The 22,702-nt window shown below is 42.5% G+C and overlaps 1 long non-coding RNA gene across 3 annotated transcripts in view; it reads right to left on the reverse strand.

Moving 5' to 3' along the window:
• LOC112648434 (uncharacterized) overlaps nt 1–22,702 on the reverse strand; it is a 111,489-nt gene that overhangs the window by 45,292 nt on the left and 43,495 nt on the right. For all 3 annotated transcript variants that reach the window (XR_007403927.1, XR_007403925.1, XR_007403926.1), the window contains one exon: nt 16,337–16,552. This is a non-coding gene — a long non-coding RNA (uncharacterized LOC112648434). The remainder of the gene's footprint in view (nt 1–16,336; nt 16,553–22,702) is intronic.

Genomic DNA, 22,702 nt, shown 5'->3' on the forward strand with positions numbered 1-22,702 from the left:
GGAGTTAGAAAGGATGCGCTATTTCAGCCTACACCCTGTGCCAAATGCAGGCAGTGGTGAAAAGGTCTGTGAGCTCCCCCTTCCCATCTGCTGCTAAACTATTAGTGCAGCGCCTGGTGAGGAAAGTCTCAGCAGGGACTGAGACAGAGCTGGACCCCTCACAACGTGAGGACCACCTGCCTACAGAAGGCTCTCCAGATCCTCCTCTGGGTCCCTATGCTCGCCATGCAGTTTGTCTCTACAGGCTCATGCCTGATTTGTTCAAACTCTAGAAAACCTGAAATATTAAAACCATCCATACCATGTAATATTATACATCTGGGAAAAAAAGATAAACAAAAATTATTTATTTTATGTCACAGAAAGAGGTAAATTATTAAGGCAAATAGGAAGTTACCAGGAGATATACAGTATGATCTCATTTGTCTATGTTTTAACAAAATACAGAATATTCTATTCTCCATCACCTTACGGAGACAGTCTCAAATGTGATTCTAAGTAGGCTTGCAGAAGACAAAGACATACTATGTCTAGACAGTTGAGTTTGGGGCTAGGATATTCCTTTAACATGACTTCTGGAAGTGCTTCCCTACTCCCAGTTGGGCCTCAGGTCCAGAGTTCTATAGAAGGCAGGGAAACAGAGGCAGGAACAGGAAGCTGGTCATCAGTCACCTGTCTACACTGGCTCTACAAGCCACCAGTGCTCTTGTTGTCACGGTCCCTTCAACTCCAGAAGTCTGCTACCCTGTGGGCAAGGGACACTTGCCCTGGGTCCCTGTCCTACAATCAGACATACCCTGTAATACTTTGTCTCTGGATCTTTCCAAACCCTCGCATGTCTGTGAGGGAACAGGGCCTGGTTTCCCAGCACTCTGGAATAAGTAGAGCTTTTCTCTCCCTCCTTCATCTCCCTCCTGGTCCCAAAGAAAATCTTTCCCCCAGAATATATAAACTATTATATAAAGAGAAAGCAAGTTAAAAAAATACGTGAAGAATACCCCATTCCCATCTCCCAAATAAAAACAGACAATAGCACTTCACTTTTTCCTAAATCTAGATTACCTTCAAAAACTATGAAAATAGACTTAGCAAACAAATGTTCATTTTTAATAGATGTCTAAATAACTTGTTCATGTTTGAAAATAAATACCTAAACAGAGGAAAATGTATTTTATATCAAACAAATGTAAAGAACCCTGAATTGGGGATTCCTGGGTGGCGCAGCGGTTTGGCGCCTGCCTTTGGCCCAGGGCACGATCCTGGAGACCCGGGATCGAATCCCACATCGGGCTCTCGGTGCATGGAGCCTGCTTCTCCCTCTGCCTGTGTCTCTGCCTCTCTCTCTCTCTCTCTCTCTCTGTGTGACTATCATAAATAAATAAAAATTAAAAAAAAATAAATAAATAAAGAACCCTGAATTGCAGCATTCCATAAAATAGCCAATACAAAAAGCTAGTCTTGTTTTATTTTATTTCTTTTAAAACAAAATAGCGAATGAAAGGTGTGCTGTTGAGATGTACCATTTGAGACATTTGAAAGGCCAACACTAATCATAGAGACCTTGGTCCCTACCCCCAACCTTTGCAGTGGTGGGCTAATGTCTCCAGTGTTGACCACTTAGACCAATTTGGTAGTAGAACCATGGAAGATGGAGACTTAGAGGGAAGGAAGGAGGGAGCCCAAGAGTGAAGGGCCCTGAAAGCCCATCCAAACCCCCTCTTTTAGTGTTTATGCCCTGTCATGATATACAGCTAGCATTGGCCCAAAAAAGGATCTTAAGAGATCTTAACATTTAAGAGATCTTTGTGAAGCTTATAGAAAAAAATAATTCTAGAAACACCAGGATTACCAACGAAAAGAAATCAAAAAGGAAAGAGAACATGCTGAGTCATCTTGGCAATCAGAATTAGAGATGACCATTGAATAGGCAGTTTTCAAACATTTGGATTTGGATTTTCCCCCCCTTGGGAGAGTGACTCAAGTTATATAAGTAAACGTTTGGGTAACTTAAGGAGAAAGAAGCAAGGAAAATATAGATGATCTGGGGAGGAGCATGAATCAGGGGTAGTGGGGAATCAGAGGCATGACAAAAGGAATCTTTATTCTTAAACTGCTGATTGCGGCACCTGGGTGGCACAGATGGTTTTAGCTCAGGTCATGATCTCAGGGTCATGAGAATGAGCCCCAGGCCAGGTTTCGTGCTAAGTGGGGAGTCTGCTTGAGATTGTCTCCCTCCCTCTTCCTCTGCCCCTCCCCACCCACTCTCTCTTTCAAATAAATAATTAATTAAATAAATAAATAAATATTTTTTAAATTTACAAATATTTTCCCCATTTTGTAACAAATGTAACCAAAAAATCCCAATCAAACAAATGAAAACCAGCAATGATATTGACAAAGAGCATGCAACGTCAAACCAGAATGGCCTCAGCCCATTCCTAACTCCACAAGCTGGGATTATCCTTTCCCCCATGAAATGCTTAATAACACAGCAGAGAAAAAAAAGAACTAATTATGGGAAGATTTGTCTGGATTAAGGAAAAATATAAAGAATTGTAAATACATTTTTCTTTCTTTCCAGCAATGACACTTATATCAATGAGATCCATAAGTGCTTCCCAGATAATTTGCCAAATAAAGATGGAGAATGCTTTTGTTAATAAAAGAATTATTTTTAAATTAATCTATTAAAGGAGATGTAAGTACTTCTACAACACTTATTTTCTTTAACATTTTAAACAATTCATCTCTTTAAAACTTTTAATTCTACAGTATTCATTATCTGACACTTGTTATTTTGTAGGGAGAAATTTAAGCACATCAAAAAAACATCATTTCTAATGTTGATCATATCTGAATTCAAGGAATCAATATCAGAAATCTTTTTTAATAAATGTGGTTCCAAAATATTTTACTTATGTCATGGGATTAAGGCTATTCTTATACCCTACCAATACAGGGAGATAAATTGCAATTCAACCCCATATAAAAAAAGCTTCCTTTGTCATTCATTCAATGAGCAGATATTTATTGAGCACCTACTATGTGACAGAGCTTGGGACTTACATTTTACTTGGAGAAAGAGATAATAACAAGTCAGGGATTAAATATATAGTAGGCATATCAAGTGACAATAAACTCTGTGGAGAAAAGTAGAGTGTAAGTTTCTTACTATTAAAAAGATGATCATGGGAGAGAACTCATTCGCAAAGTGATATTTAAGCAGAGGAGATGAAGGAGCAAGACATATGAAAAACATCTAGTAAAATTGCATTCCTGCAAGTGCAAAGGCCCTGAGACAGAGTGGGCTGGATTTGTTTAAGAAAGCCAGTAGGGCTGAGAAAAATGTAGTGGACATGGACAAACATGACCCAAGGTGTTAGCAGATAGCTTCCACCTGTGCCTCAGCTGCAGAGGGCCACCTTCCACAAGTCACAGCCTTCTCAGAGCAGTGCTCAGCCAGTAGCTGATGAGGCAGGTATAAAGGTACAGCCAAAAAAAAAAAAAAAAGGTGCAGCCTTTGAGGCATTACAAGAGTCAACTGTGGCAGGCCACGTGTCCCCCCAAGCTCCTTGTAGGTGGCCTGCAGCCTTGCCTGGCTGCTTCACTTTGATTTCTCTCTCTTTGACCTATCCTGCTTCAACCCACTTCTTTCTATGTGTGTTAAACCCTAATAAATATCCAGCCCCACCAATTCTATCTCCAGTGTCTGCTTCCGGAAAACTCAGCTTGCCGTAAAGAGTGAGCCAGGGAGAGGGTAGTCAGAGATAAGGTCAGAAAGTTATTTGGGACCTTGACTTGGATTTTTACCGAGTTACTGGCTCTGGAAAGTTTGGAGCAGTGAGCTGGATTGCTTTGTCACGAATAGAATGAAGAAAGACAAAAGCAGAAGTAGGATGGGGATAGCACAATCCAGGTGACAGACCATGGCTTGTACCAGGTGGCAGTGAGGGGGGTGGGGAGTGGCAGGGGTGGCTTGTGAGAAGTGGGGAGACTCTGGGTATGTTTTGAAGAAAGAGCCTTCAGAACTTACTGATGAATTAGGGGTGGGTAAAAAGGAAAGAGAAAAGTCACCAAGGACTCCTCTGTTTTGGACTGAGTGGCTGGAGGAAGAATTTCAGGTTTGCAAAGAAGATTAGAAGTTCAATTTCAGACTTATGACATTGAGACACTATTTGGACATGCCAAGAAGACGGTGGGATTTGAGAGTTAGACTTCTACGAGAGGTCCAAAATAGAGATATAAATCTAGAATCCATCGGCATATGAATAGGAAAGCCACAAGCTAGACGGAGAGTGAATGTAAATGAGAAAAAAAACGTCCAAAGACCAAACCCTGGGCATTCATTACATCTCTGTCCAACATTGACAGATCTACCAAATGCCCGAAGCATGTAAGCAAGAGTGTGAGCTAGGGAGGGCGAAAGAGGAAACATGCCAAGTCAAAAGCAATTGTAGGTCCTCATCCAGTTTATAAAACAAGGACATTCGGGTTCACAGATGATACAGCCATATCCCATGCTGGCAAGCAAAGGACAGCATGTGAGATGATACAGCTTCGACTCTGCAGCCAAAGCACTAGTCCTTAAAGCAGCGTGCCCAGAAAAATCCCCTAATCTTCAGTAAAACAACCTTTATTAATCAGGTCACAGCTTAATTTTTGTTGTCGTTAGCAAAAACTTAACTTGCGGTTCACCTGGAAATACGACTTTTACTTTTAATGAGCAAGTACTTAGCACAAAGCAGAATAGCCACAGAGCTCTAAAAATCTATTCTTGTTGAAAGAGAAAAGTACGACTCATACAAGCACACATATATTTTTGATAGAAATCTTTCTCTTTCTATGCCTACAATGGAACGACAGGGGAGAGCCAGGTATAAAGGCATGTGCAAAAAGAGTAAGTTTCTTTAGTTCAATACTTCTCAAACTCAACATGCTGCTGAATTGCATAGAATCTTATTAAATTGCAGACTGATTCAGTAGGATCTGGAGTAGGGTCTAAATTTCTGCATTTTTCATAAGTTCCCAGGTGTGCTGCCGCTGCTGGTCCAAAACCACACCTCCAGCAGCAATGCTTCAGTTAATATCATCTGCTAAGAGGGTAAATTGACCATGTGGCAGAGGAAAAGCCCCTGCAGGCACCAGCTCATCAGGAGATCTTAAATATTGGTGCACATTCAGAGAGAGGGAAGATTTCGTCTGTAAGCAGAAAGATTCTACATGAATAATACTTGTTTCAAACTGGAGAAAACTGGAGTAAAAAATCATAAAATTTTACAGAAGAAAAGATCAAGCAATGATTGGAAACCATAAGTCATTCTGTTAAAATGGTACCTAATTATGCATAGATCTTTATATTTCTTTAAATTTTATAGTCTAATTTAAACTCTGCATTCTATTTAAAGGTAATGCTTATATTACTACTATTTTCACAGCTTACTCCAATGTTTCTGGTTATTTTTAAAAGAATAATTAGGTGAAGATGCTTTTCCTATTTTCTTTGCTTCACTTGGTCTCAATGGTTCTCAACTCTGACTGCACATCATATTCTGGAGAGCTTTAAAATCGCTGACTCCCAGGTCCCACCCCTAGAAAATATGGTTTCATTACTCTGAGGATGCACTGTGGGCATCCACAAATGGTAAAGCACTGCAGATGATTCTAATGTGCAGCCCAAGTGAGAACCACTGAATTTAACCAAATCCAAGATAACTTGTGGGCTTCCTGAGACTATAACCCAGGATACGCCACGCGCACGGTGGCAGGGTAATAGCAGGAAACAATTCTGGAGACTAACCTTGCACACCTGAACTTACAAAGTTATAGCAAACATCATAAAGGATTAACCAAATCCTTTGATCTCAAAAACTTCTGAAAATCGAGTCACTTCTCTTTCCTCTTTCCATTTTTCCAAATCAAAGGCTTCAGACAGATTATCTTTAAGCAGGTTTCAAAAGAGTCTCACTGAAATTGAAATGGTAGTTTCCAGCAGATATCAGAATAAACCCGATTATGAAGAACTGCTCCTGAAGTGTCAGAGTTACCTATCGATCCCCTGATGCTGTAAATTATATAGGAGTGAAAGAAAGAAGAAAGGAAGGAAAGACAGGAAAGGAAGGAAGAAAAGAAGAGAGGGAGGGAGGGACGGAGGGAGGGAGGGAGGGAGGGAGGGAGGGAGGAAGGGAGGAAGGGAGGAAGGGAGGAAGGGAAGAAGTGGGGGGAGAGAAGGAAGGAGTAAGCTCCTTTGAGAGAATATTCAATCTTTATTCTGTTGGGCTGATTTTAAGCAGAAATAATTGCCTTACATGTGAAAAGGCAAAAAAAAAAAAAAAAAAAAAAAAAAAACTTCAGACCCCACAGCCCATATGGAAAAGGCATCTTAAAGATAGACCACTGGGAATGCCCCACAGAGGTGAGTTAGCTGCATTTTTTTTTAAGATTTTATTTATTTATTCATGAGAGACACAGAGAGAGGCAGAAACACAGGCAGAGGGAGAAGCGGTCTCTATGTCTCTATGCAGGGAGCCCTATGTGGGACTCGATCCCCAAACTGGGATCCTACCCTGAGCCAAAGGCAGACACTCAACCACTGAGCCACCCAGGCGTCCCTTACCTGTGTTTGTTGAGAGGTAACAGGAAAATTAAGGTGAACTATGATCATCTCCCTGTAAGTCAGTTCACTTCCCTCTACTCTCCAACCGTTGACAGCACCCCTAAATCCAACCAGCCATTTTAGAAAAGATAGTCTCTTGAAGAGTAAAGAAGTGTAATGAGAATCAGTGACCGGCTCAGGGCAGATCTATACCACTAACTGGAAAAATCAATCACCTATATGTATGAAGGATGGCAGAGTTCCATGATGGTACCTTTGGTTCTTCTATTTGTTAACCAGGAAAACAAGAATTTGCCTTTTTACAATGGAAAATCTGGTAAGAATTTAATATGTAGGCTGCTTCTTCTTTCTCTTTGGTTTTGCTTGGGTTTCCACTGACAAAGTGTGGTATGAAGAGGATACCCCAAAACCATCCTCACATTTTACTCTTGGTTTCCCAAACAAGGAACCAGCATAGTCCAGGGGCTCTCCCTCTCCCAGTGGGAGGGCCTGCGCTGAGATCCGTGTTCCACCAGAGCGCTCCAGCCCTGAGATAACCTGATCCTTGGCAGCTGGCTTTCTAGAATACCTCCTAAAAGAAAAACTATTTCCAGACTAATTAGTGCCCATGTAGACTATCCTTCCCTCCAATGACAAAGTGACTATCCCAATTACCTATGGAACGGGGACACAACAGGGACCATGAGCCCAGGAAGCCTCTATGGATGAAAGGAGTGATACTCCAGTGGACTCCTGTCTTCTCTTGCCAACCCGTGTAGTTTCTCTGCCAGGCTTTCTAGTACACCTCTGGGCAGCTGGCAGACCCACGATGGCCTCACTCATGTGTCTGAGTGTTAGCTGGCTTTCGCCTGAGTGTTAGCTGGTATCCCTCAGTTCTGTTCCACACTACCTCTCATTCTCCACTAAGCCAGTGTATTATTTTGCTAGGGCTGCCGTAACAAAACACCACAGACTGGGGGGGCTTAAGCAACAGACATTTACTTATTTCTTCCCAATTCTGGAAGATAAAAGTCTGAGCTTAAGGTGTCAGCAGGTTTGTTGGTCTTCTGAAGACTTCTTCCTCCCTGGCTTATAGATGGCCATCTTCTCTCCGTGTCTTCATGTGGTCTCCCCTCTGTCTGTGTCTATAACCTAACCTACTCTTCTTATAAGGATGCTCGTCATACTGGATTAGAACCCACCCTAGTGGTTTTAGTTAATCTTAACCATTACTCAAAGGACTCTATCTCCAAATCTAGTCACATTCTGAGGTATTGGAGGTTAGGATTTCAACAGATGTAATTTTGGTGGAGGGACACAACTCATCCCATAGCAGCTTTCATGTGCTCATTCACCTCGTGGCCTCAGGGTTCCAAGCACAGCAAGAGAAAAGGTCCCAATATGCAAGTGCTTTTTAAATCTCTGCCTGTGTTGCATTGCTTAAGTTCCATTGGCCAAAGATAGTCTCAGAGCCAGAGTCAGTGTAGGGTGGCACGACCAAAGGACTGCAATAGTGGAAGGGGAATAATCTGTGGCCATTTTTGCAGTCTACCGCATGTTGTGATGGAAATAGATAAGAATTGGGCTATTCCAGCCCCTGGAGAACTTCAACCTGGTAGGAGTAGAGTTCAGATACCCCTTTATAGAAAAAGAACTTTGAGTATAATGAAATTCATCCTGGTAGGTTATGACCTATTACAGTGTCAGCATGAAAAGTCATATAATTTCCTCATAAAATGAGAAAAGCAATTCCTACCCTTCCCTTCCCCACACAAACCTAATAAGATCAGATGGGAAAACTCCTTGGAAGAAATATGTTCTGTCGTCCATCAGTCTCCTTCTGTGATGTATGTATTATACTGACCAAATTTGCGGTATCTTAACCCAAATAATGTAGCTAGTTTGAATCAACACCAAATCATTTAATAGATGTTGCCTTGGGTATTGACCTATCTCCAAAGGTTTCCAAATACTGCTTTTTAAGAAGACTCTTCAGAACGCGGGAAGCCTTTCAAGTGACATTTTGACTGCCACTGCTGTTTCTGTCAAGCTAAGCTCTGTGTCCAGTTGTTAGTAAATAGCATAAAATTTTCACGGCCAATTTTTGCTAACTCAGTTTGAGTGGTAGTAGAATCTACAGAGACTCCAAGAACTAATGAGCACAGAAAATGAGATTTTGTAATAAACACCTCATTGGGAAAAATAAGGTCAAGCATCTATCTGTATACAACCCATCCTTTTGTGATACAGCTCAAGACTTTCTTATTTCACGATATTTTCTCTGCCCATCCCTGCCCTCAGAGATCTCTCCTTTTGAACTTCAGAAATGTCTTATTGAATGAGCTGGTTTTCATGGGAAGAAAGCAAAAACCAATTTTATTTTTTCTTGTCTTTCTGTAAGTTTGATTAGCACCGTCATTCCTCACTACCTCTTCTGAAAAAATTTGGGGCAGATTCCCTCTGCTTTGGCCATTTTTAGATATGAAAATGTCCAGTGGAGACTAGTAGCAGAACATCAATCCAGCCCCATCTCACAATCATACAACTTTAGCATAGGACAGTATAATATCCAAACTGCTATTCAGTTAAACTTTCTCTTGTACTCCACCTGGCACCTGCCTCGGCCTTGGAAGCCTGCAGTGGAGGAGGAGTGGCAGTCACCTTTGCCACCCTGCCCCTCTTCTCTGCTCTACATTCTCTTCCACTCACTAGCTGCCAGCATAGCTGAGGTCTGGAAATGGTGTCCTTCTGCCATTGCAGATGTCTGAAGCAGACTCTTCGTCTCCCGATGTGCTTTTGCTGGCTTCTGGGGATTCTCCACTTCTGACTCCAGTTTTTTTGCCTCATATGGTGCTTCTTCTCTGGCTGATTGCTTCTGACTCCCACTTCATTTCCAGAGATTTATCTCTCAGTTGTATCAGCCCTCCAGATGATCTTCCTGGGCAGGCACCCAAGCCATCTCCCTTCCTTGAGGGCCATCTCTGAGGAAATGTGCTTCTTTGTTACCCTGTCGGCAGGATTTCAGTCATCTCTTTCTTGATCCTGCTGTCCCAGGGCTGTTAGCCAGTCACAGCTTCAGCCACCTGCCTATATCCACTTTAAACAAGAAGCAGGTAACAGTCTCTAAGTCTCCCAAATTCCAAGGAATGTGGCCAGCCTTTCTGAGTAGTTTTGTTGAAACTCTTCTTCATTTGGCTTAAAATCATGAAAATCATTTGGCTTGAAAAGAACTGATGAATACTGATAGAAGAAATGCATAGAATCCTCTTGGCTCTCTCCAGAGAAACACTTTCTTTCAACTCTTCAGTCTCTCCCTTGAATATATATGCTGGAAGAGGGTGATGGGCTAATGAAAACAAACCAATTAGTACAGACTCCACCCAGGTGGCCTGTTCTAGCACATCACCCTGTGAGTGTGGATACTTGGTACCAGTTGATTTGCTCTCTGAAAACTTTCCCAAAAATCTGAGACAAGAGTAACAATAACATCTAGCAACTTGTTACTCTTCTATATGCATTATGCATAACAACATTGCCTTATTTTACTGAGTACCACTATAAGAGTAGCCATCTTTAAACCTTGGGAAGATAAGAGATAAGAAATTGGAGAAAATGAAAAAATGAAGAAGAGATATATTTTGTATTTTTGAGGTCCTCACAAACTAGTGGAGACTATAGTAGAACTTTTTAGAATTATATATCTGTCCCTGGCCTGATGCCCCAGTTCTTTGGAAGCTCGTCCTGAACCCCCCTTAATGGACCCAAATAGCCATGTTTGTATGGTAATGCCATTCATTAGGCATGGCTCACTGGACCTATGACTGACATCTTCCTCAAGATAAGCTAATTATATTACCCTCTTACCAGTTACGGATTGGACTGAAAATAGTAACAGACTCTGTAACAGGAAGGGTAGGCATTTTCTACCCCACGGAACAGAGAAAAGAGAAAAATCAATCCACAGGAAAAGAGAATGGGGTAGACACACAAAGATACACAGAAATGACAGAGAGAGAGACTGTAAACCTGATTTCTAGTTACCTTCCTATTGACTGACTGCATCCCTGCCCTTGGGCTTACGATACTGCTTACATCCATATACAAATCCTCTTCTTTTGTTTAAGCTGACTAAAGTTAGTTTTCGTTTCTACACTCCTAAGCATCCTAAGCAATAGAAACATAATGCACACATAAAAAGGAGTTGAGAACAAGACAACAGCATATAGGTAGATTACCTTATTAGAGAAGATATCAAAGAAGAATGATTTAGATATCAAAGAATCAGTATTTAGAATAATCTTCAGAAGATGAGTGGGATTGCTCTAGGGAAGGTGGGAAGTAATCTAGGTAGAGAAAATGGTATGAGCAAAGGAAAGGAGGTGGAAAATTTAAACTTTAGCTGAGGTGCCTACTGTGTCAAGAGGTGTCATTGGGAAGATTAGATGAGGGCCAGATTTTAGAGAATCCTGAAAAGCATGAAAGAAAAATCAGGGAAGTTTATAAGGCTTTTTTAGCTGGGGTAACTTGATAGGATCTGTGCTAGCAAAGCTAAATTGTTAGAATAGTCCTCAGGAAAAAATAGAAGGTAAGGGAACTGGGTGTAGAAAAAGCAGGTGAATAAAGGTTAAAGGGGGACCAGTTAAAATATTGGAAGAGGAAGGAGAAAGACCAGTTTGACATTTCAGTGCTGAAATCAGAGTAGGGAGTGATGGTCTCATGGAAGAACCAATTCTATGTTAAATGGTACCAAACATGGCCACATCCTAGCCTATTCGGTCAGTAGCTACTGCCCTGATACACTACTGTTGAGCAAATTAGGTGTATGTTGTAGCAGACACTGCTGCTTCCCAACTAGCAGCAGCAGCTTCCCTCTTTCTTTGGGGAGCAGCACTTCACTCTCCTTTGAGAAATTGGGTCAGGAAGCTCTTCTAAATTTGTGTGTGTGTCTGTCACTGCAGGACTTCAGATGTGACACAGGCATCAACATCTCTGTAATGTCTCTGTCATGGAAGGAGATAAACAAAGCACCTTCTGACTCTGTAGCTCTCAGCCCTAGAGTTATAAACCCCCCCCCCACCCTGGACTCATCTGCTGTGTCATTCCCACCCCCGATCAGACATCACTGGTGCAAAGGAAGCTCTGTAGGTATCCACCAGCTATCATAAAATTAGGCTTTCAGTGACCCCTGATCCTCTACTTAATACTTGACAGGATCTATGGCATTAGACTACCTGCGATTGAATGTTGGCTCTCCTACTTACCAACTAGGTAACCTTGGGCAAGGTAATTAACTTCACCATGACTCATTATCTTCACCCACACAACGGGGATGACAATAGGGCCTATATGATGGGATGTTATAAAGATTAAAAACAGTAAGTAAGATTCACAAAGTGCTTAGGACAGTGTTTGGTTCATAGAGAAGGCCCCAAAATGTTAGCTCGTAGAATAAGAAGCACTTGAACATGTTGGAGTTACTGTCCAAATAGAGTAGCTCAGCTTCTCATTGCATGAGAGCTGAGATGCTTGTGTTTGGCACATTTTCCCCATATGTCCAATAAACAAGACTGCCCATAAGTCTCATAAGTAATTTCATGTATCTGCTTAAGGGTACACTTTTACAGTAAACTCATCGTGGTGGGCCTATTCCAATGATACAGCTAAGTTCTTTTTTTTTTTTTTTTAAGACTCTATTTATTTATTCATGAGAGAGGCAGAGACATAGGCAGAGGGAGAAGCAGGCTCCACATGGGGAGCTGGATGCGGAACTCTATCCCGGGACCCCAGGATCACACCCTGAGCTGAAGCCAGATGCTCAACCACTGAGCCACCCAGGCATCCCAATACAGCTAAATTTGAAGTCAGAAGTTTTGCCAAGATTATACTAAGTGATTCTCTGATGAAACAAGTCTTTGGCTGGTAACACCTGTCCTAAATGTTTTCCTAATAAATGATACATATTTTTGAGATTAAAGAGGATTCTTTTGTCAACATTTATGACATCTGCATCTCCTTTTTTTTTCTTTGAAGTAAAATTGTCTTGGGTTTGAATGATACATGTTCATATGCCAGCACTGTTTCCCTCTTTCCCCCACATCACCCAATACCAATCCTATCTGCCAAGTTCACATGCAGCCTCAGACCTTTCTCAACACACAAGAAGACAGCCACCTCTGGCCCTTTAAAGATAATAGGAAATAAGATCCATTTGCCACTTAGGGTGATTTGGTCAGGGTGATAGACCTAAAAGTTGCCACTCTCTCAACAAAATGGTGACTCTGTCTCCCCAATCACTTGAATGAACATTGCAAAATTCCCATAATACTGAGAATCAGTGCTATAGCCATTTGCTAGGTAATCTGACTCTCAATGGACAGGATATCAAGGTAGCCACATTAATGAACAAGTTAACAGCATGATTTTTTTTTAGGGTCTCTAGGCTCCTTCCTTTTTACATCATTAGAAAGCTAAAGACTTGGACCTTACACAGTACAGTGCAAAGAGTTCATGGTAGAAGCCCTGGATCCAAGTCCCAGTCCTACCATGTAGTTTTAATGAGACATAAGGACAATAATACTTGTGCTGCTGACCTCTAGAGGGTTTCAATAATGAGCCACGGTGATCATTCATGTTTGTGTACATGCTTTGAATACCCTCAAATGCTCTGCTACCACAACAGAGCTTTCCCAACACCCACAGAAATGTCTTTGGTAAGATATACCTCAGGGATATGCCATAAGGTCTGATATGAGAGGAATCCATTAAGTGCTTTCGTTTACGTTTAAAGACAGTATTCACTAATGACTAAATGCCCTGTTTAAAGGACCTTGTGGATAAACCCCATCTTGAATTTAGTCCCAAAGAGTAGCTATCACTTATCAAAATTTTATAGGATTTCTTCTCTCCAACAAGGAAAATTATGTAACTTTATTTCACTCTTTTGGAGCCAAGATCAATGAAAAACTGTTAAATTAGCACATCCTAGGTGCCTGGGAACATCTATTCAGGCTGTTCCATTCAAAGCGTGAACTCTACTGTTATTTTTAATTTGACTCTTCTACATTATATTGAATTGTATCTGAGAGCTCAAATTCTTTCACGAGAAGAAAAAATAAAAAGGAGATATCAATAAAGAAGGACTGAGAAATACTGCCCTGACTTTCATCCTAAAGAGCTTCCAGAAGAAAAAAGAACACATGTACTGCAGGTCAGATGATCACTTACCTGGGGGTACTTTCCAGAGCTCTCTTTCAACACTCAGATTCTCTGATTTTATCTGCACCCAAGGCATTATGGCAACTCCAAGATTATTCAGGACAAAGGAAACAAACCCAAGAAGCCCACCTGAGTCCATAGCCCAAGGAGTGGTCACTCTCCAGATTCCACCAGTGGGAGAGCCCCAAGGCTGGCTCACTGCCCGGTCCCTGGGACTGGGGACAATTGGAGCAAGAAATCCAACAGTAACATGCTCTTTACATTCTTTTTACAGAGGTGTCCCAAAGGGACAGAAAATAAAGCTGGTAACCAGTCCGATCTTGTCAACCAGATTTCCCTGAAAAATCAGCTAATGACATTTGCTAGGAAGTAGCCCCTGGAAAAACATTGCTCTTACCTCCCCAGATCAGCCCCTTTGATCATGCCACCTAGGAGAACACCCCAGAATCACTAGGACAACAACTGTGAATTAAATACTGAGCTTCATCAAAATGTTTTCAATGCCTTAAAATTAACTCAAAGTATTTTAAAGAATTAAATTGAACCATTCAGGCTTTCTTTTGCTAATTCTGTGCAATAACAAGCTTCTCCCCATTCACTTTTGGGAATCAAAAGTAAATAATCTAATGGTTAGTTCTCTCAGTAACCTTAATTTTGCCTCAGATATAAGAAAAAAAAAGCCACCTAGTGTCACCAAATAGCTGAAGGAAGAGAAAGGTTGGAAAGAGAAAGTGGATGCAAAAGATGAATGTCTCTCTTTCCAAGCTTTGCCCATGACCTGACCCTTCCTTACCCACAGGGATGAGAGGCCAGAACTCCACAGGCATTTTATGGAGAATATCTTGGGAGCATCCTGACCTGGCCTGAAGAGAAACCCAAGCTCATGAATGTCTGAGCATAGTCATCTGGTTGTTATAAGTAATAAACTCTCAGGATCGAAGATTGATAGATACATACATACGCAGATGATAGAAAATTAAGTAAATAATGTCTGTTTTTTAAGTGTCAGTGTTTCATCTCCCCAAATATCTCCCTCAATCCAAGATTTACTGTGTCTGAAATCTCACCATCACTATGCCTTTCAGTTAAGCCACACCCTTTGCAGACATAATTCAATAAATTTAAATATTGTTAAGGTTGACAGTTCATTATTTCTCTAACACCTTGGCCTTCATCAGATTGCCTTCCTCCTGACTGGAGGAACAAGGAAACTGGCAGATGTGGGGGCTTGGGGTGGTCTACAGGGAGCTGTAGCATGGCTAGCCCCAGAGAAGGAAGGCAAGCCATGCCCAGGACACTTTCTACCCTCACCATTTGATTGAGAAGCTGGTCCTAGATCCCTGCCTTGTCCGAATACTCTGACTTCATAGAAAGGTCAGGAAAAGATTTATCATTCCATCCTTGCTTCTAGGCTTCGAAGTAGAATTTCCAAAAAGTGAGGTGCAGGAGGGAAACACGCTTCAATCGGTAGGTCAGTCGTAGCTTGGTTAGCACACTTTTTAATCACCAGAAGAAATAAATGGTAAATGGTTAATTGCCGTTGGTAGTGGCATAGCTCTGAACTGCTCAGGCTGTAAGAAGAGAAGCCGGTGGGAATGAAAATAGCCAAAGAACAGCATTGTCACGGGCATTTCCCATGCAACACAGCCAGCCAAATCAATCAGGTTGAAAACACTGGCTAAAGGCCACTCTCCCGTCAATCCTGGCAGAGAAAAACCATAGCGACATATGTTCCCTTAAAAATGGAAAACTGCAATTCATTTCCAAAGTAATCATTTCTAGCGCCTGCCCCAACTTTTTATGCCTCTCTGAACTTCCTCGGTATATTTACAGAGCAAAACTTTCTTCCTGCGTATGTGTTCACGCTGTGTTTTATTTGCATTGCAGAATATCACTGTAGCCCCCCAAGTCCTTATAAATTAAGTTTATTTTGAGATGAGAGGAATAGAGCAGAAGCAGTCCCCGCTGTGACTTAATGTTGTAAGAGCTTATTTCTTTGTTTTTCTTGGGAAACTATATTGATGGGGCAGGCTGGGGAAGAAACAAAAGATAAAAAGCCTACCCCCAACTCCATGTCTGTTTTGACTCTCATTTTTAAAAAGCAAATGTATCCAAATAATCTCCTTCCAGATGTACTCAGATCAAATGGGGACACTGAGTAATTGAGAAACAAGATTTCCATCTGCTCTATCAATTGAAAGGCAAAAAGTGGAAAGGAAAAAAATTAAACCGCTCCTCTGTTGCCTGTGAGCATTGTCAATGGATGGGTAATTCAAGTGCTTGAGGACAGGGAAAGAGGGGCATCCTTGAGTGACTGGCAACTGAGCTCCAGCACAGCCAGGCGGGTGGGGGGTTGGCTGCTCTCCAAGCCTTTCTCCTGGGCCAGGGTAACATCCCCCCCATGCCCCACTCCATTGGCTGCTGTGTCCCCCACGCCCCACCCCCCCACAAGCCACAAGCATCCATGCATTTACTCATCTATTCAACCAATACCTGTTGGGCCCCACCACCACCTCAGCCTTCACTTACTCATTTGAATTTCACCAGGACCACATGAAATAGGTGCAGAAAGGCAGCTCATTGTAGTCCTCTGATATTATTAAGTCCCATACTGTATTAATCTTTTTACACGTATCTGCTTTGTCTTTCAAGCTAGATTGGAAGCTTTTCAAAAGCGAGAAGATAAGCCTCAAGCACTTGTCTTTCATTGTTCACATTCTCCAGAGTGGCTTGTAGCAAAGAGCCCTGCATATAACAACGAAAAGTAAAATAAACCCAATTTTTTTAAAAAAAGAAGGTTGATTTACTTCACTTTTAAATATAGTGATATGCCTGATAAGGCAAAGCTCAATCACTGGGAAGAAAACAGATTTTCTCCAGCCCTAGCCCTCCTTGCTTCTAGAGTATGAAACATCATGTTGGAGGACATTGTTACTCTGAAAAGAGTCATTTGAGAGGTCTTTCTGACTTATTTAGGTTAAGGCAAGTGCTTTAAGTGCTCATTCATTCTGAAGGAATTGCCTAAGCAGATGTCTTTGTCTTGGCGAGGAGCTCTGCAGTTAGAGGCAGGAGAGTCAGTCCCTGCCCTTTCCCTGGTGGGTGTCTGCATCTGCAAATTTATCCCAAGGCCTGGGAGCCTCATAATAGGAAGGGAAGTAACGCCCAGGGCCCTGCCTGAGAGGACAGAGGGGCTCCCTAGAAGAAATGGGTCACTAACAGAGCATTACTCTGCTCAGAATTTGCTTCTTGGTGGGGAGGGCTGGGATTAAACTGGTGAATTCCCTTTGGCCCTTCCTCCTCCACTGAGGAAGGTACTTGTGGGAAATGGCTGTATGCCATTTGTTAAGGACTAAATTGTGTCCTCTACCCAAAAGCCCTAACCCCCACTATGACTGTATCTGGAGAAAGGGGCTTTAAGAAATAGTTAAGGTTAAAGGAAATCATAAAGGTAGGGCCCTAACCCAATATGACTCTGGCCTTATAAGAGGAAGATCTCGGTCTCTCTCTCTGTCTCTCTCTCTGTCTCTGTATCTCTCTCTCTCTCTCTCTCTCTCTCTCTCTCTCCACCATGTGAGAACAAAGAGAAGGTAGTTCTCTGCAAGCCAAGAAGTGGGCTCTCACCAGGAACCAACCTTGATATGGGACTGCCTGACCTTGATATGGGACTTCCATCCTCAAGAAATGCATGAAAATAAGTATCTGCTGTTTAAGCCACCCAGTGTATAGTATTGTTTGACAGCCCAGGCTGACTAATACAGGTACTGTCTGTCTTATTTCGTGGACTGGAAAACTGAACTCAGAAAGGTTAAGTAATTTGCTCAAGATCATATAGTCAGTAAGTTGACAGAGCCAAAATTCTACTCCACATTCTTTTCCTTTTGCTAAACTGAGATGCTGATGGGAAGCCACATTCACTCTGACCCACGCTGTTACAGGAAGGGGAAGTAGGCTACTTAGACAATAAGAAATGGATAAGCCATTATAGTAGCCTTATTTGACCCGGAATAGGGAAAGAGCAAGGTTTACCAAAAAACCCTTGCTGAATGAATGAGTGAGTGAATGAATGAATGAATGAATTCCTCCAGGTTGGAGCTAGCAAGGTTTCATGGAAGAGTTAACAGTTAGGGAGCTGACATTCTTTCCCCAAGACCTGAGCCTTCCTTTGGTGAACATTATCCTGTCAGATGCCATGGCCACACACCAGTGGCTACCTGGGCTTTGCAGACTTAACCCATCCTGCATGTCCCTACGGTGTCTTGTATGGCAATGACAACAAACAGATGCGTGCTGGTTCCTTGCTGGCACCCTCTTCTGCTCTCCTTTTCCTGCATTCACACCTTTCCTGCAGTCTGTGTAGAGGCTTCATAAACTGAATAAGACTTTTTGTTTTTCTTTTTCCTACATCTGTGCATGAGACCCACGTTGCCTGGAGACTCAGAGTTGTCATGTAGAGGGAATGAATACTTAACATATTTTACTGCTAGAACAACAGAAGACCTGAGACAGGCAGGGGCTGCGCTGAGTACACAACACCAGAACTGCACAGGAGAATGGGGAAAGGAGGAGGCCATACTACCCCTTTTTTATCCTGCTCTCAGGAATACTAGGAGTGGGGCAATAGGAGGGAATGGAATGAGGTATGACCTTGGAAGAAACCTGGAGGAGATGCAAGATCTTCTGATCTGGGGGGGCCAGGGTGAGAGGAGGGGTTGCTCAGGAGTCAGGACCTACATGGCTGGCTCCAGGGAGTGGCAGGGGAGCAGAACGAGAGGGTGAAAGCTAAGCCAGCATGTTACCCAAAGCAGGAGGCCCCATGACTGTCCATCTGCTGGCTCTGGGACACGGTCTTCAGCCCGCAGCAGCCTGTACCCTGCCTGTGGATTCTCCACCTGAGGGGGTGGAAGCACACCCAGCTGGGACCCACACTGCCTGAATCCCACCCCTACTGCCTTCTGCGACTCCCCTTTCATTCAGCAGTAATATAGTAGTTAATCCATAGAGTTTACTGTGTAACTACATGTATAGGTATATATGTACGTGTGTGTGTGTGTGTGTGTGTGTGTGTGTGTGTGTCATGTATACTTATTTATTCTTTATAACAAAGCTCTATGGTGGATACTGTTATAGTATCTCTAGTGTAAACCTCTCGATGGCACAAAGAGATTAAATAAACTGCCTAAAGTCATACAGAGCTGAATGTCTGGCTCCAGATCCCTGGTTCTGACCACTATTCAACTGTCTCTCATTACTCAGGATACATTTTAGATTCCTTGAAACAGAGGGTATGAATCCTAAGAAGTATTGGTTTGAGAATTGGAAAAGTAGGTCTGCGTGGTACTTTATTGAAGACCCTCATCCCCATTACACATGACCATCCTCTACTCTGTGTTGGACTCTCTAGGTCCATGAGCTATCTCTCACATTATTTATCTTGATACATCCATAGCCCAAGGACCACACCCTTCATGCACAAAGAGCTAACTGAGTAAATGCTAAATATATTGAGTTACTGGAAGTTAGTAATAAAAGCCTTAGGTTTGAACATGTTTTTTAGCACCCTTCAGGGTCTTAGTGCACCTTTCAAAGAGGCACACACACATACCACAAATGGAGCCCCCTGAATCATAGTACTCTCCTGTTTGGACCAATAACCAGTCTTTCATTTTCCAGAGAGTATGGAAGGAAAGACAAAAGATTAAAAATTATCTTTTTTAAAAGATTTTATTTATTTACTCATGAGAGACACAGAGAGAGGCAGAGACATAGGCAGAGGGAGAAGCAGGTTCCCTTTGGGGAGCCTGACACAGGCCTCAATCCCAGGACCCCAGGATCATGCCACTGAGTCACCCAGGTGCCCATTCCTTTTTCTTGTAAACTCCAACTCAGCTACTGTACCAGACAGGTCAGTGTGCACACTGTTTCCTTTCTAGCTGCACTTCCTCTGTTCCCTGCAGTAAGCCTGATGTGGGACTCGATCCCAGGACCCTGGAATCATGACCTGATCCAAAGGCAGATGCTCAACCACTGAGCCACCCGGTGCCCCTCCAATTTACCTTTAGTAATTCTTTAAACTTTTCTGGGGTGCCTCTGTGGCTCAGTTGGTTAAGGGTCCAACTCTTGATTATCTTGATTAGGACTCAGGTCATGATCTCATAGTTGTGGATCAATGCAGTCTGCTTGTCCCTTTCCCTCTCCTTCTCTCTCTCTCTCTCTCTCTCTCTCTCAAATAAATAAACAAAATATTTTTTAAAAAACAATGTTTTACACTTTTCACAGAGTTTTTAAAGATATATCACCTCAGTGCATTCTTACTGACTTTGAGTGATAGGTAGTTAAAGGAGCAATATCATTCCTACTGTAGAGGTAAAGAAATTGAGGCATTTAAGAGGTTAAAGGATGTATCCAAGATCATACAGCTACTCAGTAGCAAAGCCAGGACTGAAATGCCAATACCTATTTCCCAGTTTCCAGTCTGGCATTCTTTCCTCTATAGTTGGAAGCACTGCTTAAACAGTGGATATATTTCTCATTCTCAGAATCCATAAGCTTTATCCCACAAGTACCTTTCTGGTACACAAGTACCACCTGTTGGAAAGGGTTTGGGGAAGTCATTTCACACAGAGCCTTGCAGAAGAAGCTTTCCAAGGACCAGAAGCATCAGCATCACCTGGGAGCTTGTTAGAAATGCAGAACTTTTGGCCCATCCAGGACATATTGAATCTAAACCTGCATTTTAACAAGATCTGGGTGATTTGTATACATGCCAAGTTTTGAGAACCACCAGTATAGAAGACATGCACACAAGGGCAGTCAGCAGTGGGTAGAGAGAAGCTGAATCTTCTCGGGTAGGTTCTATGAGAGTTTCATGGATATTTTATGCATCTGCTTGCATTCAGATACTGATTTGGTGAGCACTACCTGGTTCTCACAACAAGAATGTGAAGGAAGTGGCACATACCTTAGACTTGGACCTGTTACAAACTTGAAGCAGCATAAACTGGGGAATACACAGATGAGGCTGGGTACCAGGAAGTCTCTCACATGGGAAACCGGGGAAGGGGACACCCACCTAAAGACATTTATGCATGAATTGTCTGCCCATAAATAGGGTACTGACTAGCACCATTCTGCTATCACGTGTCTTCTGATGCTGTCCTGGGGCACTGCGCCACTCAATATTCAGAGCACATAAATATAGTCCTGCTTGGTATAAACCAGTGACTCTGCATTACAGACAATGCTGCCTCAGTTGATTTCATGGATGTCCGTCCCCTTGTCAGTGGACAGGTGGTAGGCTGAGTTGAATTCAACTCCCTCCTCCCACCCCAATTCTCTCCATTGGCTCTCATGCCAAAGGAAGTCTGAGTCAAACACTATTTTTGATTTTTTATAAATTGTCTCTAAGGATGGTGTTCGGGCTACAACATGCAGAATGTTTTAAAGGATCAGCTTTTAAAATTTGCCTGGAAAAATTAAACATATTGATAAGATTTTCTTCACCAAAAGAAGCACTTGCTAAGCCAGTATGAACTTGTCCATTAACCTTAATGGTGCCGTAGTAGGTTGAGTAGCACTCCCCAAAAATCCATGTCCATCCAAACCTTTGATTGTGACCTTACTTGGAAATAGGGCCTTTGCAGATGTAATTACAGTTAAGATGAGATCATATAGGGGTAAGCCCCAAATCCAGTGACTGGGTGGCCTTCTAAGGAGATGGATATCTGTAGATACACAGACAAGCATAGGTAAAGAGACCATGTGAACGTGTAGGCAAACATCAGAGAGATGCAGCTACAGGCCAAGGAACCACCAAGAACCACACCAACAACCACAAGAAGCCAGCAAAAGGCAAGGAAGGGTTTTCCAGAAGGCTCATGACTCTGCCAACACTTTGATGTTGGCCTTCTAGCTTCCTGAACTGTGAGAAAATGCAGTTCTGTTGTCTGAAGCCATGCAGTTTGCAGTACTTTGTTAAAGCAGCCTGGAAAACTAATACAGTAGCTAATAACTAATGTGGCTAATGTTATTTTGAGAGCTTGGCCCATGCCAGGTACTGCTGTGAGCACTTCACATGTGTTTGCCCGTTTAATCCCCCATGCAACCTTCTGAGGGAGGTACTATTTTTCTCATATCCCATAAAAGATATCAAGTCCCTTGCCCACATCGGTTACCCAGCTGATGCTCAAGCAGGTTCTAACTCAGATCCTATTTGGAACCTCCAATCATGAGTTCTGACAGTTGAGGAGAGACACTGAGAAATGTCTGCGGGCAAGAGTTGGTATGAGCACGGAGGTGCCCTGTTCCTGCTACTGTCTCTACCCCACTGACAGCAGAAATAAGGATCCATGGGAAGCAGTGGAACAAGCAGGATGCTTGGCCACCTAGTAGCAGAAGTTAATGCTGTTTGGTTTCCAGGAAATTGAGTTATTAGTGAGTGCTTTCAATTAAGAAAAGCCCCAGTGTGCTAACCTAAGCTAAAAAGAATTCAGGGGCTTTGTAGTGGACATTCCTGGGAGGACCAGCAGGGCCAAAGCTTCAAAGAGTACAAGTAGAAGAAGACCCATTTCACTCCTAGACTTGAAAGGGAGTGGACTTGCAGCAGCAGCTGGGAGGAGTTCCAAGGAAAGAGTGATCTTGCTGAGTTCAGACATTTCATTCTTTGAACGTATTTCCCTTAAGTCTGTTACGGCATTTAGGAGCTATTTCTAAAATTACCATGCTCATGTACAGCTTGGGTTGGTTGAGAAGGTGGGCTGGATCCCTGGACTCTGTCAAATCTTTCAAGGGGGACCCCACTGTTGAGCCACAAGCTAGGAGGAGCTGGAATGCCATGTGGTCACAGACTGTTCTCACTGTAAATACAATGCTTGAAGCTTTAAAGAGATGTATGGAATG

The sequence above is a fragment of the Canis lupus genome, chromosome 19, assembly GCF_003254725.2.
Source record: "Canis lupus dingo isolate Sandy chromosome 19, ASM325472v2, whole genome shotgun sequence".
NCBI classification, from domain to species: Eukaryota; Metazoa; Chordata; class Mammalia; order Carnivora; family Canidae; genus Canis; species Canis lupus.